General features: G+C 40.2%; 1 long non-coding RNA gene across 1 annotated transcript in view; it reads left to right on the forward strand.

Moving 5' to 3' along the window:
- The first annotated feature begins 23,127 nt into the window (after positions 1–23,127).
- The window catches only part of LOC103100426 (uncharacterized), a 23,531-nt gene continuing 21,352 nt past the window's right edge, over positions 23,128–25,306 (forward strand). The window contains exon 1 of the long non-coding RNA XR_008918318.1: positions 23,128–23,256. This is a non-coding gene — a long non-coding RNA (uncharacterized LOC103100426). The remainder of the gene's footprint in view (positions 23,257–25,306) is intronic.

Consider the following 25,306-nt stretch of genomic DNA (forward strand, 5'->3'; position numbering starts at 1 on the left):
AATTGAACCCAGGACCTCCCATATCAATTCCTGGCTCTCCACTGACCCACCCAGCTGCCCACCCCCTACTTTCTCTTTGTTTTAAACCCTTACCTTCCATCTTAGAATTAATATTATGTATTGGTTCCAGAACTTCTTGTCCCAGACCTTCCTTTTAGATGCCCTTCTCCCTTTTTTTTTTAACTGTACCTTCCATCTTAGAATCAATACTGTATATTGATTCCAAGGCAGAAGAGTGGTAAGAGCTAGGCAATGGGGTTTAAGAGACTTGCCCAGGGTCACACAGCTGGGAAGTGTCTGAGGTAAGATTTGAACCTAGGACCTCCCATCTTTAGTTCTGGCTTTCAATGCACTGAGCCACCTAGCTGCCCCCCTTTCTTTTATAAATAATGTTGTATTTTGTGAAGGCTGGTGAGGGATCAGACAGTCCTGCGAAGCTAGCAGCAGCTCAGACATTTTGGCCAGGCCTGTTGTCTTGGCTCCAACATTTAATAACACAAATGGGAACATTTATTTATAGAGGAATAAATCCTTGAAGAAAAGCCCTTTGGCTCTTAAAACTCTTGTGCTACCCGAATTCTTTGTTCTCCCAGGCACCTGTCCTGTCTTGCCCTTCCCTCCGGACTAGCTGCACAGCCCATAATTCTCCTCATTTCAAATTGCCATTCGGTTATAGACTTAGACAAAGTTAGAGGAAAAAGGGACTGGACACCCTCTAGGCAACCCCCTTGACACTCGAGGAAACTGGGGCCAAAGCAAATTGAGTGACTGGTTTGCTTTTTCCTCCCAGGATCCTCCTCCTCGTTGGTGGCAAAGCCAAGACCACACAAATCACTACCAGGCAGCTCTTTCTGCTCTGTGACCTGGTTCCTTGGCTCACTGAGGGGAGGCTTGAGGTGGAAAAAAGGAGGATTTGGGGGGAGATGAAGAAGAAAAAGGAAGAAGCAGAAAGGTGAGTGATCCAGGGTGTTTCGTACCAGACCCAAATAGAGGGTGCAGAATTAAAGCTGCCCCCCCTCAGACATCATCAGTGATTGGGGCTCTGTGATGATGGCTGTTGGGACTCTTTATGAGCACAATACCTCTTCCATTTCTCTTCTTTCCATTCACAGGGCCACCACCCTAGTTCAGGTATTCATCCCTCCTCCCCAGGGTGACTGCTTTGACCTCCCTTGCTTCCCCTCACCCTCTCTAGTTCTTCCACCCAGCTATCAAAATGAACAACTGAGACAAGGTCTGACTATACCACTCTCTGGTTCAAAAACTTTCAGCGACTCTCTGATACCTCCAAAGACAAAATAGAATCTCCCCAGTCTGGCATTTAAAGCCCTCCACAATCTGGCGTCTACCTATCTTTCCAGGCTAATTTAATAGGACTCCCCTTCATGAATTCTTTCAGTAAATTTAACTACCCACTCTTCCCCAAACTCAACATTCCCTCTCCCACTTCTGCGTATCTGTGCGCTATATAACCCCATTCCTAGTGGAAGGGCTCGTCCCTTTTTGATTCCACGTAGCTCAGTTTTGCTCATTGAAAGTGATACGGAGAAATAGGAAACTTGGACGTTTAAAAAAACACTAAAAAAAGAATCCTACACAGACAAGGCATTTAGGATAAGTAGAAGAATATAGCTAGATGGTCTTATTTCCAAGCACCTAGTTGGCATCTAGCTGTCCGGAGAACTTTGGAATTGACACGTGGAAAATGGAAGCCCTCCCCTTGTTTTGTGATTACTGGGGCAGCGAGGTGGCATGGAGGATGGAACACCAGATCTGGAATCAGGGACTCATCTGCTTGGATTCAAATCTGGTCTCAGACATGTACTAGTTATATGACACTGAGCAAGTCATTTACCCCTCTTTGCCTCGGTTTCCTATAAAATGAGCTGGAGAAGGAAATGGTAAACCACCATAGTATCTTAAGATTATGAAGATTCAGACATGACTGAAATGACTAAACAACACTGTAACTTGCTTGGTTATGGCTTTGCCAACAGAAATGGGGATTGGGTTAATCCCTTCTCTCACTGCTTTGTATCAGAAAGGGGCTTCTAAGAAAATACTTCAAAGCCTACTGGTTTCCTCTGTGCTATTTATTACCTGTTGCCTGGAAGAGCTGATTGAAAATGGAGAGGATTTACTTTTCTCTTTGTACCAGTACTTTCTGGCTGGAAAGTAGAAATTCCTCAGCATGCAGACAAGGGAGCCAAAATGGAGAACTTCCATTCCAAAATGGAGGCTTCTGACACTGACACAGTTTCCTAGGCACCAGAGGACCAAAACAACGGAAGCTTTCTTGAAGGCTTTGGACTGCAGACCAACAACATGACAGTCAGCAGTACAGGAAAAAATATGTTCAACTTAATCAATAATGTCTTCAAAGAAAGTCTCTTCCCTTCTTTGAATGTCCTTCTTTGGTCTTGGCTAACAGAACCTCCTTTTGTGAAAGGTGAAATGGATTTGTTCCATTCTAAGTAGGGCACTTGATGGGTATGGGAGGGTGAGGGGGTGAGAAGGGGAGACAGAGTCAGGCTACAGCCAAAGGAGACTGCATCTTCACTCTTTCCTGAAAGAAGATAATAACCTTTATCCTGTGGCAGCATTTGCCCTTAGTATAGTAGGGTAGAATCAGGTTCTGGCATAAGAGGTCAATGCTCAGCCCAAGAACTGGAGGCAGAGACAAGCCCCAGAAGAACCAGCACCTGGGAAGCCCTCCTACTTTGCCAGAGGATCCAGCAGTAACTGAGTGTAAGGGTGGCCAGTGGGACATGCCCACGTAGCAGTGGTGGTAGAAATCGGTAGAATTTCCTGACAACAATGGCACTAGTTAGCAGCATTGGCCCCAGAATCAAAGTGGGCAGACAGACGGACTCAGGAGAGTGGGCGCTGGCACAACTGGTGGAAAATTAAGCTCAGTGTATTCCTTTGTTTATTGAAACCTGGAACTGATGGGGATCCTCCACATTGCAGTAGCCAGTGGTCAATGGACAACTCTTCACCAAGAAGGACCTAGAGGAACCAAAGGGTAAGACTTTTGGAAAGTGTCCTGCTTTCCAGCAAAATGGATGAGATTTTTTTAAATTTAATTTAATTTAAATTTTTTATATAAACCCTTCCCTTCTATCTTGGAATCAATACTATGTATTGGTTCCAAGGCAGAAGAATGGTAAAGGCTAGGCAATAGGGGTGACTTGCCTAGGGTCACACAGCTAGGAAGTACCTGTGGTCAGCTTTCAATCCAGGAGCTTCCATCTCCAAGGCTGGCCCTCTATCCACTGAGCCATCTAGATAAAGTTTTAAAGCAGTTTGCAGATTTGAACCCAGGACATCCCATCTCTAGGTCTGGCTCTCAATTCACTGAGCTACCCAGCTGCCCCCTTGGATGAGATATTTTTTAAGCCCTTATTTTGTCTTAAAATCAATACTGTATATTGGTTTCAAGGCAGAAGAGTGGTAAGGGCTAGGCAATGGGGGTTAAGTGACTTGCCCAGGGTCACACAGCTAGGAAGTACCTGTGGTCAGCTTTCAATCCAGGAGCTTCCATCTCTAAGGCTGGCCCTCTATCCACTGAGCCATCTAGATAAAGTTTTAAAGCAGTTTGCCCAGGCCCTATGGAAAAATGAGAGCAATTGTTTAGAAGAAGCTACTAATGATGAAAGGATTTTATACACTATTCTCCTTTCCCTGTGGAACTCCCACGAGAGGGATATCCTATATAGTGGGCCAGGGAACACTGAGTGGTAATCTGGGACAATTTTCATTGTCAACCTGGTCCTAGGACAGTGCATACAAGAGGATACTGATTTGTCATTTACCTGTCTTTAGCAGATCCCGACCCATGATGAAGATCAGTGCCTGCACTTGTAGCCATGGTATTCCTGGCACTAATCCTCCTCCTCATTATCACTCCTTGTTTGGCACCTTCCACAACATGGGACCAGATCATTGAAATGTGGGACTTGGTCCTTCAAAACAGAGAAGTAAAACCTTAGATTTTGTTCTCTCCTTAAGGAGGATGTCACAGTGCTGGTTGCCTTTTGGGTGTGTTTATTAGGGTTTTGCTATCTCTGTATTTTCATTTTTTTCTTTTCTTTTAGTCCTACTCGTGTAAGACTTTTTGTACCTCTGAGGTCAGAGGTGTCCAAGTAAAGCCATTTAAATGCTAGAAGGTCCTCTCAAAAGCTTTTTGGATCTTACCACCTATGGGATAAGTATGGTGGGAAACCCTAGACAGTTTTTGTCATTTTATTCCTTTTTTATTTTTTTAAACCCTTACTTGCTGTCTTAGTAACAATTCTAAGACAGAAGAGCAAGGGGTAAGTGTTTCCAAGGGCAAACAGGGTTAAGTGACTTGCCCAGGGACACACTTTCTGAAGTTAAATTTGAACCCAGGACCTCCTGACTCCAGTCTTACATTTTATCCACTGTGTACCTAGTAGCCCCATGCCAGTTTTTTCTTAAAAGTGTCCTCAAAATTTTATTGTTTTAGGGGACTAAGGATTATGTCACCAGTGAAGCTTTCTGGTTACCTGCATATTTAAAAACAAGGCATGAGAAGTGAAATCTCTTCCTTCAGGTTTCAGATTAGAGACTTGAGAGCATGACTACCAGCCACACCAAAAAGGTAGCACTTGGCTGAATCAATATCCTCAAGGTCCATCCATTCTACACTCAGAATGCCCTGCCCTTGCTATAGCTAAGTGAGCCTCTTTTTGTTAACTATTAGATAGGAGACTATGAATGGCTCATTTAATTCCAGTTCTGAACCTGAGGTCCCAGACTACCTTGGTCAAACATGGTTCAGGCTGACCAGCCATGACCTACAACAATGCTACATATTTATGGATTACTGTTATAATTATTCTTTTTCTGCTTTCTGCTTAGAAAATATCATGATCGAGTTAATGAGGGGTGGGCAGCTAGATGGCTTGGTGGATTGAGAGCCAATTGAGGTGTTGGGTTCAAATCTAGCCCCAAATACTTCCTAACTATGTGATCCTGGGCAAGTCACTTAATTCCCATTGCCTAGTCCTTACTGTTCTTTTGCCTTGGAACCAATACACAGTATTGATTTTAAGATAGAAAGTAAAAGAGGAAGAGGAGGAAGAAGAGAAGGAGGAGGAGGAGGAGAAAGAGAAGGAGGAGGAGGAAGAAGAGAAGAAGGAGGAGGAGGAGAAAGAGAAGGAGAAGGAGGAGGAAGAAGAGAAGGAGGAGGAGGAGGAGAAAGAGAAGGAGAAGGAGGAGGAGGAAGAAGAGAAGGAGGAGAAGGAGGAGGAGAAGAAGAAGAAGAAGAAGAAGAAGAAGAAGAAGAAGAAGAAGAAGAAGAAGAAGAAGAAGAAGAAGAAGAAGAAGAAGAAGAAGAAGAAGAAGAAGAAAGAAAGAAGAAGAAGAAGAAGAAGAAGAAGAAGAAGAAGAAGAAGAAGAAGAAGAAGAAGAAGAAGAAGAAGAAGAAGAAGAAGAAGAAGAAGAAGAAGAAGAAGAAGAAGAAGAAGAAGAAGAAGAAGAAGAAGAAGAAGAAGAAGAAGAAGAAGAAGAAGAAGAAGAAGAAGAAGAAGAAGAAGAAGAAGAAGAAGAAGAAGAAGAAGAAGAAGAAGAAGAAGAAAGAGGAAGAGGTGCCATCACCAATGAGGATTCAGGAGCTAGAGTGAACAACTGTAGAACAAAAAACTGGCATAAAATGTCTGCAGTGAGATTTCCTAACATACTTATCCCTTATGTAGCAAAGTCCTAATGTTATTTTAGAGGACTTTCTATAACTTAAATGGCTTTAGAACCATATCAGGACAACCCTGACCTCATAGGTGCAAGAAGCCTGACCTAGGCAGTACCAGAGAGGAAAAGGAACTAAAAATACAAAGATAGCAAAAACCAAACAAAATAAACAAACAAAGGCATGCATAAAGGTTATCCTAGATCTCTGAAGGTATTAGTATCTGCTGTTGTTCTTTGGGGGGGGTTCCCCAAAATACCTACATGGGTGCATTTGGGGTGAGGAAATTAAGAGAGAGAAGAATAGAATTATTCCCGATATCTGGAGTGTCTTTCCTTTTTGCTACTTCCTCTTGGAATCTTTATCTTCTTTCAGATTCAACTCAGGTGCCATTTCTTAATGGAAGCTTGTTCTAATTTCTTTATGCTCCCCTCCTCATCCTGGCTCATTTTTTCTTCTACTATCCTTAGGTAGCAAATAACTTCTTATTCACTCTCCCATAGCCAGGCAGAATATGGCAAATTGCTACTCAGAGTGTTAGGGTATTCATGAAGGAGTTGGGTATCTCTTCTCTGAGGCCCTCAGTTTGAGCTGTGTTTGATGCCAGTTAGTAACCAGCAACCCAGATCCATTTAGCTACTGACATTTATTAGCATTTACAAAGGGATGCAAAGAAGATATAAGAAGAACCAAAGTACAAAAATTCCTCCTCAAAATCTCAAGGGTGCACTTCTTCCTATCCCATCTGAGTCTTTGGGAAGAGTGGGCTTGCTTCTATTTTCCATTGGTCCCAAGTTAACATCCCAACACAGCATTGCTGCCAAAGGAGTTCTTATCTCAGCTCCTCTGGGTCAGGTCTCAAAGTTCAGTCCTTTGTTTCAGGGCATTGAGGCTACACATCTTCTATAAGGGGTCTTGGAATATCATTCTTCCTCTACCTAAAGGGGACACAACAACTGGGAAGGCAAGCAAAGAAATTGGCCTTCTATTCACCAGGCCACAAGACAACATCAGTGGAATTACAACATTGTCTCTCTCCCTTGTGAAGGAGCTAACCCTAGGAAAGAGCAGCCAAAAGACACCTCCCATTCTAATTATACAGACAGAAAAAAGGCTTCTCCTAACCATATGGTGAGCAGGCTGAAACCATTTACAGAATGTCTACACACTCTCCAATATTTCTTCAGGACAATTGTACTTTCTGTCATCAGAACTCTCCCAGAAGTAGGCTCCCCCTCTCACCAGGTGGGAGAGGTGCCAAGGGGGGCTCTCTGTAAGCTCTCCAGAACCTTGCTAGACCATTGGCATAGGTATCATATGACCCTAGTAGAAGGTAAGTAAGTAAGAAGAGAAGGAACTATTTGTTTTTGTGTTTGTATCCCCAGCACCTAGAACCTAGGACAGCTCCTGGAACATAGTCGGAACTTTAATATGCTTTTTTTTTCCTTTTCTTTAATTTAGGAATTGAATTTGCTAGAGTGGGACCTAGCACCAGGTCCTTTACCAGTTTTACTATTTAAACTCTGATTAATATGTCCTTTTCCAGCTTCCCACCTAGCAGGAGTTGAGGTAGTAGTAGAAGTTGGCAATGATGATTTGTTACATGTATACATACACAATGATAAAGAAAGTTGAGAATGGAATGGGAAATAAAATAGTTATTTGGTGACCTGGTGCTGAAGCCTCCTGATTACACTTAAATATACATATACATATATATATACATATATATATATATATATATATATATATATCAGTAGGGGGCAAATGATTCAGTCAATAAACATTTATTAAGTGGATGCTATGTGCCAGGCACTGTGCTATACAAAACAAAACAAAAAAAAAAGGCAAAAGACAGTTCCTTCCTTCTAGGAGCTCATGGTCCAATGGAGGAGACAATATACAAATGAATACATGCAGATAAGCCATATTCAGGATAAAAGGTAAGTGATCAACTGAAGGAAGGGCCTCAAATTAAGGCAGATAACAAAAGGCTTCTTTGAGAAGGTAAGTTTGTTTTTTTTAAACCCTTACCTTCTGTCTTGGAATCAATACTGTGTATTGGTTCCAAGGCAGAAGAGGAGTAAGGTCTAGGCAATGAGGGTCAAATGACTTGCCCGGGGTCATACAGCTAGGAAATGGCTGAGGCCAGATTTGAACCTAGGACCTCCCATCTGTAGGTCTGGCTTTCAATCCACTGAGCCACCCAGCTTCCCCCCTTGAAAAGGTAGGGTTTTTTCTGGAACTTGAATGGAGTCAGGAGGTAGAGATGAAGGAGAGCATTCTAGGCATGGGGAATAGCCAGTAAAAATTGCTGGAGGTAGAAGATGAAATTTCCTATTAGAGCCAGAAGCAGGGACATCAGTAAGGTCATAGTCATTGCCCAAAATATGAGCAGAACAAAATACTGAGCAGGGATGAAATTCTAGCCAGTGCCATATTGTTTTGATGACCACTGCTTTATAATATAGTTTGAGGTCTGGTACTGCTAGGTCACCTTCTTTCACTTTTTTTTAATATTTCCCTTGATATTCTTGAATTTTTGTTCTTCCAAATGAACTTTGTTAAAGTTTTTTTCTAATTCAGTAAAAAAAAATTCTTGGTAGTTCAATGGGTATGGCACTAAATAAGTAAATTAGTTTGGGTAGGACTGTCATTTTTATTATGTTAGCTCATCCTACCCATGAGCATTTAATGTTTTTCCAATTATTTAGATCTAGTTTTGATTGTGTGGATAGTGTTTTGGAGTTGTGTTCAAATAGTTCCTGTGTTTGTCTTGGCAGATAGATTCCTAAGTATTTTTTATTGTCTAGGATGATTTTAAATGGAATTTCTCTTTCTAATTCTTGTTGCTGAGATGTGTTGGAAATATGTAGAAATGCTGATGATTTATGTGGGTTTATTTTTTAACCTGCAACTTTGCTAAAGGTGTTGATTATTACCACTAACTTTTTGGTGGATTCTCTAGGATTCTTTAAGTAGACCATCATATCATCTGCAAAGAGTGATAGCTTGGTCTCCTCATTGCCTATTTTAATACCTTCAATTTCTTTTTCTTTTCTAATTGCTACTGCTAGTATTTTTAGTACAATGTTAAATAATAGAGGTGATAATGGGCATCCTTGTTTCACTCCTGATCTTATTGGGAAGGCTTTGAGTTTATTCCCATTGCAGATGATGTTTGCTGATGTTTTTAGATAAATACAGCCCTTCTATTCCTATACTTTCTAGTGTTTTCAATAGGAATGAGTGTTGTATTTTGTTAAAGGCTTTTTCTGCATCTATTGAGATAATCATCTGATTTTTGTTGGTTTGCTTGGTAATATGGTCAATTATGTGGATGGTTTTCCTAATTTTGAACCATCCTTGCATTCCTGGCATAAATCCCACCTGATCATAGTGAATAACCCTCATGATGAGTTCATTCCATTCACATTCAGAGTTATGATAACCACCTCTGTATCCCCCAACATTTTGATATCCTCTTCTAGTTTTGTCCTTTCTTCTTTTGCTATATCTTTTTAAACCAGTGGTTTACTTTTAATCAGTCCCCCTAATTCCCACCCTTCTACTTCCCTTTCCACCCCCTCCATTTTTGTTCCCTTCGTATTTTTTTAGTGTCTATTAAGTCCCCCCCCCTTTCCCTCCTTCTTTGTACATAGTTTTTCCCTTCTCACTTTCCCTGCAGGGTAAGATAGAATTCTATACTTCAATGAATCTAGATTCCCTTCCCTCTCAGAATTGATTTCACTGAGAGTAAGGTTTTAGTATTTCCTATTAGCACTCTCTTCCTCTCCTTCTTATAATAGTATTCTTCCCCTCCCCTTCCCATGCGACTCTTTGTGTGATATCGATTATCCTATTTATCTTATTCCTTCAAGTTTCTCTTGGTGCCATCTTCTATTGCCCTCTCCTTTTTTTCTTTTTTTACATATCATCTTAGACCACTTGTTACCCCAATCTTTACCTATTAATGATTCTTCTAATTACTATAATAGTGAATATAATTTTTGAGAGTTACCAAAAACATTTTTCCATATAAATAAATTGATCTTATTGAAGCCCTTAAAGAAGAAATTTTAAATAAAAAGTATCCCCCCCCCTTTCCTCTCTCTTATTTACTTTTTCATGTTTCTCTTGATCTTTGTGTTTGGATATAAAACTTTGCACTTAGTTCTGGTCTTTTCTTTACAAATGTTGGAAATCTTCTATTTTGTTGAATGCCCATACTTTCCTCTGGAAGCATATAGTCAATTTTGATGGGTACGTAATCCTTGGTTGAAGACCCAATTCTCTTGCCTTTCTGAATATCATATTCCAAGACCTGAGGCCCTTTAGTGTAGAAGGTGCCAGATTTGTATAATACTGATTGGTGCTCCTTGATATCTGAATTGTCTCTTTTTGGCTTCTTATAATTCCTTAGCTTAGAAGCTCTTGAATTTGGCAATTGCATTCCTGGGGGTTGTCTTTTGAGGATTTAGTGTAGAGGGTGTTCTATGCACTCTTTCAATGTCTATTTTGCTCTCTTGTTCAAGAACATCAGGGCAGTTTTCTTGGATAATTTCTTGTAGTATGATATCAGAGTTTCTGTTTATTTCTGGGTTTTCAGGTAGGCCAATAATTCTCAAATTGTCTCTTTGAGACCAGTTTTCATTGTCTATCATCTTGTCAGTGAGATATTTTATGTTTCTTTCTATTTTGTCAGTCTTTTGATTTTGCTTTATTAATTCTTGCTGTTTTGCAAGATCATTGGTTTCCAATTGCCCAATTCTGTTCTTTAAAGACTGGTTTTCCACTATAATATTTTGATTTTCCTTTTTGGTTTGGTCTATCCTGCTTTTCATGGCTTCCAGCTATTTAATTTTGGTCTCGAATTGGGAGTTCCTGTCTTTTAAACTGTTATGTTCTTTTTGAACTATTTCCCACTTTTCTTGCCAATATTCTTCCATCTTTTTCATAAGCTCTGATTTAAATTCTTCAAGATATTGTGGCCAATTTCCTTTTTTTGGGAAAGTTTGGATGCATTTATTTGTTTGTCCTCTTCTGCTATTTCCTCTGTAGTTTGGATTTTTCATCCATAAAAATTATCCGGGATCAAAGTCTTCTTCTTCTTCTTCTTGGAGTTCTGAAGTTGTTTTTCCTGGGCATTGTTTGTCATCATTATGCTGGTTTTTCCTTCCCTTTCCAATCAGAAGTCTGAGTGAGGAGGGCAGGCTCTCTATATATGGAGCTAAGTGGTATGGTTTTTGCCTGAGGCCACCTCTCGAGCCTCTGCAGCTTCTACTATTTGCAGCCCTTCTCTGGGCTATCTCCATGTCCAAGGTCAATGCTCTTCTGCCTATTGGGGTCTCAAGTTTAGCTGCTCTCAGGGGTAGGTCTTTGGTGGTCTTAGTCAGCTGCCAAGGACCTAGAGGTGCCCCTCGCTAGGTCACTGATCCTAACATGTGCTAGCTCTGAGTCTAGCACACTGGCTCTGTAGGTAGAGTGGGGGAGGATAGATCAGCTCACATTTTGGTGGAAGCTATTTCCCCTTATAATGTGGAAATGCCCAAATCCCATGTATCTTCAATGCTGCACCCTACTGTGCAGCCCCTTTGTTCATATGAATTTGATTTTTTTGGTCTTTTGAGGTAGTCTCTATCAGTAGGCGAAGAGAAGAGGTAGATTCCTGCATCTAAACTGCAGCCATGTTTACCCAGAAGTCAAGGAGATTATATTTAAGGGGAAGCAATGTATAGACACATATATATGTGTATGTATGTATATATATATGTATATATATATATAATGCACAAAATATCCATCTAAGTAAATATGAGCAAGTTTATACAAATACATGCACTAAGTCATCTGAACTATAGATCCAAGAGGAAAGGAAAGGAATGATTATTTATTAAATGCCTACTATGTAGTATGCTAAGCACTTAAAAAAAATCTCATTTAAGCCTCACAACCACCTTGTGGAATAGGTATTATCATTCTCATTTTACAAATGAGAAAATGGAGGCAGTGAGAGGTTAATTGACTTGTTTAGGGTCACATAGCTAGTTCTGAACTCAGATCTTCTTAACCCTAGACCTGGCACCCTAACCAGGTTACTTAGCTACCCCTAAGGGCCTTTATATTTCACTTATGGGTGTTCTGGGGAGACTAGTCCCTCTGATGTGAGGGTTTGCCAAGTTCTTTTCAGGGCTCTTCACCCACCTTTGGTGTATCCACTTGTCACCCTGCTCTCACCTGTGATTCCAAGAAGCTGTAGCGTGGGCCATGGTCATATTCCAGGAGAACCATCTAGGTGGATGGGCTAAACCTGATTGAGGTAATCTTCAGCCCTAAAACTGTTGGTGAGTTAGAGAAATGTCTACCCCAAGTGTGTGAAGATTTTCTCCAGATAAAGGTGCAGATGAGAATAGTTTGTTTCAATAGCCATGCTGAAGCCTGCTGTGGAGTGAAGACACTAAGGTTATTTACTGAATCCTGGGCTATGTGGCTGGTTTCCCTGACTCTTGTCTTGCCACTGGACTTGGATGATTCTGGAAGACAGACTGAGACTGTTCACTTTGTGTAACTCTTCCTCACGTAAATCCAATTCACTTAGGTGTCAAGACATTACTCATGTGATGTCATTGGTCCTTTTCAACAAATGAAGAATGAACAACAAACAACAAGATTAGTCCCAAGACTTGGGCGGGGGGCTAAATTTGAGTGAAATTTCCATGGCCACATCTGTGGTCCACAGTGATTGTGAAGAGGCAGGCAAGAACTACAAATACTTCCTTAAAGACTTGGTTTCAGAAATGCACCTTATCTCCTGTGCTCCTCAACCACACATTCTGGGGCTAGTCTTCAGTCGTACAATCCACATATGGCTCTCTCATAGAATTACAGATTTCGATCAAGAAGGGACCTCAGATACCATCAAGTTCAACTTCTTTTTACAAATAAGGAAACTGAGGATGAGAAGTCAAGTGGCTTTCTTGGGATCATACAACCAGCAAGTATTTGAAGAAGGATTTGGCATCAGGTCTTCTCCATTCTATCCATTGTACCACTAGCTCTCTCTAGCCTCTGAGCTCCAGGTTCTTTTTAATAATGTTTATTTATTGGTCAATGGAAGCCTTCCCTGATCTTCCTTTTAAATTTTTCTGTGGGCACTTTGTCTGAATCTCTCTTTGCACACATTATATTCTATCTAGACATCATCCAGGACTATACCAATACCAAATGTCCCACTAGGCAAGTAAGCCCAATGAATAATAACATCCCTCATAACCCTGGTCTTGCATTCAGTCCAGCTCCTCTGCTTAAAGTCCATCATCCAGGAAAACAGCTCCTGTGAAGAAAGAGTCAGTCACTCCCACCAACTGCCAGCCAGTGGCTACCTCTAGGGCAGGCAAGCCAGGATTTGCAAAGCAGGAAGGCATTTTAAGGGAACTACAACTGGCAGCATGTACCATGTCAGTTAACCACTTAGTCCACTACCCTCAACTGCTCACACTTACTAAGTGCTCCTTCATACGTTCATTCATGATAGGTCTTCTCATCCCTCTTTGTGTATATGTCAGAGTTCCCCGTTAGATGCTAAGCTCATGAGGGCACAGGATAGATGCCATTCATCTTTGCATCCCCGGTTCCTAAAACAATGAATTGCATACAATAATTGCTTATTAACTCTTTATTGAATTACAGTCATGAGCCATGGGATTCATTGGGGTGGGGGGGAGGAGGCAAGGATGGAGTTATTGTTTCTTTTAGCAGTTTTTTCCTTGCTTAGCTATTTTCTGGCACACAGACTGTCTGATAGCAGTCTATTCCCAGAAGTTCAGTTAAAATCATCCTTTTCATCCATCCTCCCTCCTCCCCCACCATGCTTTCTGTTCTCAGCTGTGCAGCTGAAGAGCTTTGGAATTTTCCAAGTGTGACAGGCAAAACAGAGAAGGGATCCAAGGAACCTGCCTCCCAGTTTGGCCTTATCCGTACCGCACTCTGGCACCAGAACTCCAGCCCATTCTCCTTGCACTTCTACCCCGTGCCTACCCTTCCCCGGCTCAGGAGACAGGCAGGCACACACAGCCAACAGCCTGGGCTGCAGGAAAGCAGGATTTTTTTTTCCCTCCTTCAGGAATGGAGCCGTCTCACTAGGCTGAAGGGAGACCCAATAAACAAACACTCGCACATGGAGATGCTGAGTTTTGCCAAATTATGCAAAACATTCTTCTCGATTTTTATCTCGCTAATCAGCTCTCAGGCTGATTAGTCACAGACTGGGGCTCACCTGGGGAATTCTGTCTTTGGCTTTCACTTCTGGCAGAGCTGCTCTGTTTTCCCTGTGGCAGCTGCCCCAGGAGGGGAGGAGGAAGGAGGCTGAGTATCCAAGGGAGAAGGGTAAGCCTGGAAATATTGGCCCCAGGCCTCTCCAGGATCTCCAAGGGGAAACCTCTCCCAGCTTCATCAGGAAAATGGTGGGAACTTTCCCTCCCTTCCCACCTTAAAAGAACTGAAGGAGGAAATCATAGAATCTAGGAGGTTCTGTGGGCCTGGAAGAGGGATCGTTGCCCAATGATACTGCTAACTGGGAAGAATCATAATCCAATTCTGGATAATTCAGTCTGGGGGGCGGATTTCCTTCGTATTGAATTCTAATCTACTTTGTCTATAATTTCAACCCACTGTTCCCAGTCTAGAAGCTTGGCTCTGGGGTCAACCAAAAGCAGAAGAAATCTACTTCCTCTTATTGATGATTTTCCTTCAAATGAAGCTTTCTTACCTGCAACACCATCCTTGACACCATGAGCCTTCTCCCCTCTATCCTTCATCTCTCCAGCTCTATCCACTAATCTTCTGGTGTCTTGGTCCTTTGCCTTTCATCATCATGATTTCCTGCTCCTGAAAAGATTTATATCTTTCCTTAAGGGAGGAGACAAACAAGATGTAGAAGGAAGGTCACATTCCCAAATCCAGCTGGCAAAGGGGCAAAAGAACTAGGAAAAAATTAATATTTTAGTTTTGAATCATTTACTTAGACCCTCTAGAATGTAGTTTTCTCATCTGGAAAATGAGGGAGGATAGACTTTTTGTTGTTCAGTCGCATTTTGTTTTTCAGTCATTTCCAACTCTTTCTGAATCCTTTTTGGGGTTTTCTTGGCAAAGATAATGGAGTGGTTTGCCTTTTTCTTCTCCAGTTCATTTATACATGAGGAAACTGAGATAAACAGGGTTAATGACTTTCAGAGGATCATTTTGCTAAAGTGTCTGAGACTGGATTTGAATTCAGGTCTTCCCAATTCTAAGTCCAGTACTTTCTCCACTGTTATACTATATGATATATATGATAAGACCTGCTGGACAGAAAATAGAAATATTATATTCAAGTAATATAAGGCCAAATGTGCAGTTTGTCTGATTTCCAAATTAAATGGAAACCTGCCAGAGATGTCAGTGAAATCCTTTATTCAGGCTGTTTCTAAACCAGCAACCTTTCCATTTTTATGCCAAGCTTTCATTTTTACAGCTGCCTCACTGAGTTGTTGTGAGAAAAGCATTTTGTAAACCTTATAACCTTGTGTAAATATTAGGTAATAGTGGTAGTAGTTATAAGTAGTAGCAGAAAGGGATCTGAGACAAAGCATTGGGAAGGGAAGAGTCTCCTGCAGTTGTGGGAGGCTCAGTTTTCAGAATTCTCTTTTAAAAATGAACACCCCAGGAAGGAAAGGGATCAGTTTTAATCAGGTATTCTCAACGTGTGGTCTAGAAACCTCTCAGGGTCCTGAGACCCTGACAGGGGGTCTTTGAGGTCAAAAGTATTTTCATGATAAATACTGAAAGGTTTTAATTTCTAATGTAGTAAATATCCATTAATAGATACAAGGGATGTGTTCTTAAAATGTTCAACAACCATTCCTCTGGGAAAAAATGTGTATACAATAAATATACTTTAAAATTTAATCTGCATTATTACTTTTCCCCATCATTTTCTTAAGGCTAGACAATCTATAAACAATAAACCAACGTCTGATTTGTAATGTTTTCCAATTTCTGAAGTATAAATGCTCCACTAAAAATTTAACATTTTGCTTTCAACTGGCTCCAGCACAGTTCTGGACTCAATATTTATGTAATTTATATTAAAACCCATATTTTAAAAATCTGGGGGCTGGGAGGGCCTCAATAATTTTTTAGAACATAAAGGGGCCCAGAGACCAAAAAGTTTGAGAACCAAATTGTCTTGACATTATTTGCTTTGTCAGATCACGCTTTAATTATCTATTTCTTGTTCAGATCCTTCATGACTCCCATTTCGGGTTTTCTTGGCAAAGATACCAGAGCAGTTTGCCATTTCCTTCTCCAGTTTATGATGAGGAAACCAAGGCAATAGGGTTAAGCTAGTGACTTGCCCAGGGTTATGCAGCTAGTGTCTGAGGCTGTATTTGAAGTCAGGGATTCCTGTCTCCAGGTCCAAAGCTCTATCTAGCAGCCTTTCTGAAAGAACCCAGTAGCATCTTAACTGAATGTGTGTGGCTAGAGGTGGAGACTGGAGCTACCCATTAAAGAGCAATTGCAGGGAGTCTGGCAGATTGAACACCCATCAGAGAAATGTGTTGGGGAATTTATCCTAAGACTCCCCTGGAGAATAATTTCTCCCACCTTGGTCCATTTGTTTTGAGGTCAATAAGTCTAGAGACAAGGCTAGAAGATAAAAAAAAATTTAGTTGGCATCAGCTGATGGGAAGCTTGCCAAGTGACTAGTTACTCCAAAGAACAAAGGGGGAAACAAACACATAGATGGTTTTACACAGCCTTAGGATAACATTGCTGTTGCTCAGTCCTTTTAGTCAGATTTGACCCCCATTTGGGATTTTCTTGGCAATGATACTGGAGTGGTTTGCCATGTCCTTCTCCAGCTCATTTTAGAGATGAGGAACTGAGGTAAACAGGGTTAAGTGACTTGCCCAGCAACCCACAGCTTTTAAGTATCTGAAGTCAGATTTGAACTTAGGAAGATGAGTCATCCTAACTCCAGGACCAGCACTTAGCTGCTCCCAGGGAAATATTGCAGGAGGCAAAATGAGCCTATCTAGCAAGACTGCCATTCTGATGGCAGAAAGTCAAGGAGAATTAAGAAGCCTCTTGATAAGGGTGAAAGAAGAGAGTATAAAAATTGGTTTGAAGCTTAACATAAAAAACCCTAAGATCTTGGCAATGAGTCCCATCACTTCCTGGCAAATAGAAGGAGGAAAAATGGAAGCAATGTCAAATTTCATGTTCTCGGGCTCAAAGATCTCTGTAGATGATGACTGCAGCCATGAAACCAAAAACATTTGCTCCTTGGAAAGAAAGATATGGCAAATCTGGACAGTATACTAAAAAGCAAAGACATCATCTTGCCAACAGAAGTTTGTATAGTCAAAGTTATGTTTTTTTCAGTAGTAATAAATGGTTATGAAAGTTGAACTATAATGAAAGCTGAGTGTCTCCGAATCCCAACCAAATTGATGCTTTCTAATTGCACTGCTGGAGAAGATTTTTGAGAGTCCTTTGGACAGCAAGGAGATCAAATCAGTCAATACTTAAAGGAATTAATTCAGCTTATTCACCAGAAAGTCAAATACTGAAGCTAAATCTTAAATATTTTGGTCACATAATGAGAAAACAAGACTCATTGGAAAAGACTGATGCTGGGAAAGATTGAAGTTTAAAAAGGAAAAAGGAAGACCTAGGATGAGATGGATATAGATAGTGTCATGGAAACAAAGAACATGAACTTAGATAGATTTCCATAGATAGAGGAGGACAGAAAGGTCTGCTATGCTATGGTTCATGGGGTCATGAAAAGTTGGAAATGATTGAACAATAGTGAGAAGTGAGACAGTTCAGTCACTTTCCTTATTTCGGAGGTAGAGTAATTTGGGCAATATGTTGGGCGATTTAGAAGGAGAATGTCTTAATCTTGGGTTTGTTGCTTGTTAACTTTGTTGTCTTAGGAGTAGCCAAAGATCAGTTCTATTTTGCCAGGGACTTTTCCTTATAGTTAAACTCTTTGGACCTTCCTGGTGAGGTGAGGTACTGGAGGTCTCTATTCAGTCTCTTCAGATTATCCAAGTTGGAGCAAGAGGTCTCCTTTAAGATGCAATCAATGGGATTATCCTCTTGTTGAATAAAATACAGACTGAGAACATATCTTTTTATTTGATCCCGTGGCTCTCTTTCCTTTAACTTTATTTTTTCTGAGCAAAAAGTTGTTTCCTTCCCCATCAAAAAAAGTCACAATCTATAGGTTTTATCGGTTTCCTCCACAGATTCTTGGCTCCGTGAAAAGCAAACCCATCCAAGTGAGAGCTTCCCTAAGGGAAACAGCCTAGTCTAGCAGCAGAGAGACCCATCTATCACCAGTGCTCTGATGCACATTGAACTCCATGAGCATTTTCCAGAGAGAGAGAAAACATCCAAACCTTGCAATTCCAGAATTGTGAATTGTCTTGACTACACATGCTCCTTCTACATTGGCTACACTGCTGAAACTCTAAGTTTCACCTACTCTCCTCCATGGATTTTGTATACAGTATTTGCAGCAGGATGTAGCTCACTTTTGTGGGGGTCTGGGGGACAAGGAAATGGTGGACATGTGATACACCAACCGTTCTTGTTATTCCACTAGAGTAAATGCCTTTGACAAGCTTTAATTGATCTACTAGATGACTATTTAAGAGAAGAGTGTTAGTGGAGGCTCATGAAAGAGTACTAGGAATGGCTACCAATAGGTTTGCTCCTAGGGTAACAGCTGAACTGCAACCATGAAGGCATGTTTAAGTTTGAGGAATAATCACATAGGTGGACCTGTATCCAATGGGATAAACAGAATCCTGAGATAATCCATTTCCCAAAATAATAATAGTAGCTGGCATATCACACTTACTGTGTTCCAGGTGCTTTGCTAAACACCTTATAAATATTATCTCATTTGGTCATCATAACAACTCTGGGAGGTTATTATCCTCATTTTACAGTTGAGGAAACTGAGGCAAACAGGTTAAATGACTTGCCCACAGTCACACAGCTAGTAAGTACCTGTGGTCAGATTTAAATACAGGTATTCCTGACTTCAGACTCAGCAATCTAATTCACTGGGCAGCCTTTAATGGGTGAATGAGAACCCATTTTTCCCCATTGGCCATGAAGATGACTGAAGCAGGTTCTGTGGAACATATAGAGCTTGGTCAGACATCAAAAATGACAAGGTCTTCTATTGTGTCCCAGGCCATCACCAGTAGCTCTGACTTTTCTCTTGCCACCAGACTTCAATGATTCCGAAAGAGAGAAGGAGGCTGATGGCTGTGCAGTTCTGCTTCACTTAAATTCAATTCACAAGTCATCACGCTGTGACTGTCATTGAGCCTTTCTGAAAACAGAGGAGCCACAGCAGATCATTGATCATATACAATATTTAGGTTAACTATGCAAACCAGATCATCAATAATTTTTCCCCAAGACAATAGATCCTACATTTGAGGTCAATAAGGGTCAAAGACCAATCACAACGAGGACAGGACTGTCCCTCAGCTAGTCCATCCTCCTATACTTTGCCCAATTAGCTCTCAGAAAAGATTAGCCCCTATCTCTGGTCAATTAGTGCTCACAGATCTTTTTTTCTTTTAACACTTTTTATTTTAGAATCAATACTAAATATCATTTCTGAGACAGAAGAGTGGTAAGGGCTAGGCAGTTGAGATTAAGTGACTTGCCCAAAGTCAAACAGCTAGGAAGTATCTGAGGCCAGATTTGTACCCAGGACCCCCCATCTCCAGACCTGGCTCTCTATCCAATGAGTCACTGACTTCCTCCTGGGCTCACAAATCTTCAGGACCACCAAAAGAATGAGAAACCTCAATAACAAGGACTGATGTCAGAAATGAAGCTTTTTCACTATATAAACAAGAGAAATCCAGCTTCAAATTTTTTTACTGCCAAAGACAGCTTGCCAGTTTCACGTGCATGTGGATATTCCTATAGGCATGAAGAAGACAGTGTAGAACCAGAGGAAATTTTCCAAGACCAGAGGTACCAGAAATACCCAAGGTAATAAAGAACAGATTCACACTCTTGAGCATTTGCTATTCATCTGGGATCCATCTGGCTGTGATCAGTCTACAATAATCCAAGTCTTCAAAAAACTTCACTAGAAGACATTTAGGTTGTGTTGGGTTCTGCTTTACATTTTGATTCTAGAAGGATACTATTCACCGTATAAGTATTTATTTGAAGAACATTAGAAGTTAAATGTTGGGAAATGGGTAGGAGAGTCTGTGTCCCATTCTGACCCTCAGAATTAGCCCCTATAATGATGATAGAGCAAAGGAACTCTGATGGAATAAATAAGAAAGAACCAAAAACTCCATTTCAGATCATAGTTCAAGAACTTGGAGGGAACTCAGAAGTCATCTAGGAGAACCCTCTCATTTTACAGATGAGAAAACTGAGGCCATAGCATGTGAAGAGGTTTATCCAGTTTCCCAGAGGTAACAAGCAGAAGAGGTAGGATTTAAAGCCAGGGTCTCTAACCCTTCTCCATGGTACTTAGCTAGAGTTAATCATAGCTGTGTTGCACCTATTTATTCCATATGTATGTCATCTTTGGTATTCATATTCTAGATTGCTAGATTCTGTCCTGCACTCTCTTGGATCTTGCTTGGGACAGGATGTGGGGAGAAAAGCTAGTTCAGAGAATACAATTTTTTTTTTCTGTATCCTGAGGCTGTTTATTGTTGCTCAGGTTTTCCAATGCCTTAGGCAGTCGAGACTTTGTGTATAGAAATGGGCCCAATAGGGAAAGCAAAATGGCACCCTCTATAGAACTTCATAGTTTTAAGAGTTCACTGGGGGTGGAAAGAATGTTCAGTTGGACAATTGGAAATAGCTTCTTGTAGGCAGAGTTATTATACTTGGTGGATACCAGGGCCACAACTTTATTTCAGAGATTTCTTATGGACTTCTGGTTTTGGACTAATTAAAGCAATTAGTACCTTCCATTGCACAACAATGGAAAAGTACATTCCACAATGCTTGTTTTTTTTTCCTCCTAATTAATCTCAAGATGCTTTATTTGCCTAAGGTTCACATAAATTTGCATATACTTAACTCAAGGTTTACTCAAAGTTGGTTTTCCGTCTAGTCTGACTCTCTTACTTCTCAATCTCACTTGGAGTTTTCTTGGCAAAGATACTGGAGTAATTTGCCATTGCCTTCTCCAGTTCATTTTATAGATGAGGAAACTGAGGCAAACAAGATTAAGTGACTTGCCTATTGTCACAGAGATCTGATTTGAACTCAGGTCTTCCTGATTGCAGATGTGATGCTCTAACCACTGTGCAACCTGTCTTAGTCATTCCTTACATAGCTACATCTCCAGTTATTCCTTATGTGTGGAATCAACTTTGACTCTGCCTCGAAGGATCCCTACCTCTCTTAAAGGCTAAGATGTTTCCCCTGTTAGTTATCCATTTGTATTTATAAAATCCCTATTTTAAAAAAAAATTCTTATGGAAGCCATAGAAACTTTCTGCCTCCTTAATAATTCCCTAAAAATAGGGAAGCTTAGAGTAATTGTTGTGTCATTCTATATAAGATATTTCCCCCATAGAGTCAGTGAGAGAGAATGTATAAGGGGTTTGTGAGGAAATGCAGAGTTTTAACTTCCATTCTTAAAGACCTATTTTAATTATTTATAAAGAGATAAAGAGTTAACTTTTATCTATTTCCTGCCATATCTGGAGGGAGACTGAGAAATAACAGAGGGAAAGAAAAGAGAGAGGATTTCTTTCTTTATGCAACAATTGTAACATGGTTTTTGTAATGGATGAAGAAGATTCTTGAGAAGTCCTTGTATTTGGGATCTTGAATGCTGTGTTTACAGATATAAAGAGAAGTCATCTGAAATTATAATAATCCTTAAAAGGGGCTTGGGCCAGCTGGTAGAGACATTGACCTGAAGTCAGAAAGACCTAAGTTCCAATCCAGTCTCAGACACTTATTAGCTATGTGACCCTGGGTAAGACATTTAATTCTTTTTACCTGTTTCCTCTTTTATAAAAGGAGCTGGAGTGGGAAATGGCAAACCACTTGAGTATCTTTGCTAAGAAAATGTCAAATGAGATCACAAAGAGTTGTACATGACTAAAAATGATTGAAAAACTACAATAAAGTTGACTCTAAGATGTGATTATTCTAATAGCTAAGAGAGAATAAGTAATTATTTATGTATTTGTATTGCTGTTGATTTCATTGTTAATGAATTATATATTTAATAACCTTTACTATTTATTTAATCCTAGGGAATTTACCATGTAGAGAGATATGAATAACAACTATCAGGAAAAGAATTTTCTCTAGTTTATGAAATAATATTTCATTTAAATTTTATTTTACTTATTTTATTTGAATAACTATGTTAGAAAAGTACCTACTAAAGTAGGTCCTCTGAGCTTAGTTGATTGATAGATGAGCTGAAATTATATTAATTAATGAAGAAATAGACAAATTTTCAGGGTGATCAGATTAAACATAAGAACAAGTCAAGTTACAGACTATAGGGATAACCTATAAATGAAGTTGATAGACCCCATAGACTTTGCAGCATCTACTTTGTATAATATTCTATTTCTTTTATCTATGTACAGGCTCTTTCTTCCAAAAGAATGTAAACTCATTGAGGACAAGGACAATTTCTTTGGCATCTTTTTGTTTTATTGTTGATTTCATTGTTAATAAATTGTATATTTAGTAACCTTACTATTTATTGAATCCTAGGGGATTTACCATTTAGGGAGATATGAATAGCAATTATCAGGAAAAGAATTTTCTCTAATTTATTGTTGAATGAAATTGAATTGTAAATGATATGGTGGAAATAGAGGCAAGGAGCAGGTGGAATCAAGATGGTATATTATGCTCTGCTGTAAAGCTTTGAGGGAAAATTGATGAAATTTGAATTGAGTAACTGATAGACTTCTCAATTTGAAATAAATTTTGTTTAAAAACAAATATTGGGGAACAATAGCTAGCTGGTTTAGTGGATTGAGAGTCAGATTTAGATATGGGAGGTCCTGGGTTCAAATTTGGCCTCAGATACTTCCTAGCTGTGCAATGTGAATTTCAAAACTATTCCACCTTAATCAGACCATTCTTTAGAAGATCTAATTTAGCTATTTCTTGATCAATAACAATAGAGATACTTGGAATAACAGAATCAGGTCTTGGAAACTACATTTCTCCTCCCTTCTTAGTTTAACAAGATTAGGAAGGTCTGTATCAAACTCAAGATTTAATTATCTGAGAAAATGGCCTTCAATAGACATATGCAAAAAAAAGGACAGACCTCTGGGCTGTCCTAAGTCAAGCTTGAGCCACCATTGGCACATGTGAGACACAGGAAGTGAGGTAGAGAACAGCCTCTGGAGTTCTCGGGACTTCCTGTGAGGAGGGTGAGAGGCAGTTGGAGCCTGGTGCTTGGAGTTGGAGGAGCCCCATGGACTGCTTTCCTTCAGATTGGTCATGTGAGTGATAAGGACTGATCCCTTTCTCTGCCTTGGCTCTCCAGGGCCTTAAACTCCCTCTTTGGCTCAGCCTGAGCCAGAGCGGTTTTTGAGTTAAACTCCTTTCCTTCTCTCAGTCTCTCTCTCTCTCTCTCTCTCTCTCTCTCTCTCTCTCTCTCTCTCTCTCTCTCTCTCTCTCTCTTTCTCTCTCTCTTCCTCTAATATTTTCTTCCTCCTATTGTAATTAAATCACCATAAAATTTGGCAGCTCACTTGGGTATTTTATTATTTGGGATTTCCCTTGGTGACTACTTAAATTTAGATTTTTTCAATCTCAACCATAATTTCACCCTTTACAGTGGCCCTGGGCAAGTCACTTAACTCCCATTGCCTGGCCCTTCCTGCTCTTCTATCTTGGGACCAATACTTTGTAAAATAAAGGAATAAGGATCTCTTTGCAAAAAATATATATATTTTAAATTATTATTATATATTTTATATATATAATATTTATTATTTATTATATATAATATATTATTATATTATATATATATTTAGGTATATATAAATTTAGATATATATAAACAAAGTACCTAAAATTTATATATATATATATAATTTTTAGGTACTTTGTACTGGCTCCAATGTAAGTAAGGGTTTAGCTAGATGGTGTATGGAATAGACCGCCCGCCCTGGAATCAAGAGAAACTAGATTTAAATCTGGCCTCAGACACTTCCTGGCTGAGTAACCCTGGGTAAGTCACTTAACCCTATATATATGCCATTCTTTTGCCTAGGTATATACTCAATGCTGATTCTAAGTGGAAAGTAAGGGTTAAACAAACAAACAAACAAGCCCCCAGCCTGTGAGGAAGTTGTCTCATCTCCTCCTGGCGCCATTTCTCCATCCTCCAATATTTGGACCTTTTTCCTTCTCTCTCTCTCCCTCCTCTCCTTCCTCACACACAGGTTCCCGCTTTGCTATTTCCATTCTGAACCAGAGCCCACAGATTTTTATGAGTCATTCTCACCATGGCTAATGAATAAGCTGATGTTTCCTAGTCCAAAGCTCCATCTACCACAGCTGAAACTAAATGGACCATTATCTTTCATTCCCATGGCCTGATGAGGCTTCTCTGATGAATCACCAATTTCTTTTGGTGATTAGAACCCTCTTGGCTTCTAAGAATGCCTAATTGTTTTTGTCCCTGGGCTCTTCCCCAGGCCTCCCTTCCTTCCATACAGCAATAAAATGAGCTAGACCGAACTTGGAATCAAATTAAAAGAAAATCCAATTCAAGAAGCATTTCTTAAGTACCTACTAAGTGTCATGCACTGTGTTAGGCTCTGAGAATAGAAAGGATGAGAAAAAAACCAAACAACCAGTCCCTGCCCTCAAAGGAGTTTATATTCTAAGGGGAGTTCAACGATTTTGAGTCACAGATGGGGCAAGGAGAGTCCAGCTCCCCCTTCCACCGTGGACTCACTGGGTCCCCTGAAAGCTACTTATTCTTGTATTTCTGCGACTTTCTCTGAAAAATGGATTATCAATGGGAAGCCATTACGCATCCCTTCCCCTACAGGGAAGTTGTGAGCAGATGGTACCTAGGGTCCAACGCATTCATGTCATCAGGAACAATCACAGCAATAATGAGCCGACATCACGAACACAGCAAATGAAAGAGTGAGATTGTGGAGAGGAAGCAGAAGCAACAGCTGGACATTTCTCCACCCAGAATTGGTCAGCTCGCTCTTTCTTTCATGGTAGACATGAAATGATAGGAGGCTACAAGGAAACCCGCTGCAAGCAGGCCCCATTTTCAAGGCAGCCATTTTCAATGAGTTGCCCCCAGAGAGAGAGCTTATTAGATGCCAAATAGCATAACTGGTAGAGTTGTGTAACAACTCCTGAAGCCTTGATAATTTGTGCTTCTTTTGCCTTAAGTGAGGGGTTTTCTCTGTGTGTGTATGTGTGTGTTAGAGAGAGAGGGAAAAAGAGAGAGAGAGAGAGAGAGAGAGAGAGAGAGAGAGAGAGAGAGAGAGAGAGAGAGAGAGAGAGAGAGAGGGAGAG

The sequence above is a fragment of the Monodelphis domestica genome, chromosome 4 (genome assembly GCF_027887165.1).
Source record: "Monodelphis domestica isolate mMonDom1 chromosome 4, mMonDom1.pri, whole genome shotgun sequence".
In the NCBI taxonomy this organism is placed as follows: Eukaryota; Metazoa; Chordata; class Mammalia; order Didelphimorphia; family Didelphidae; genus Monodelphis; species Monodelphis domestica.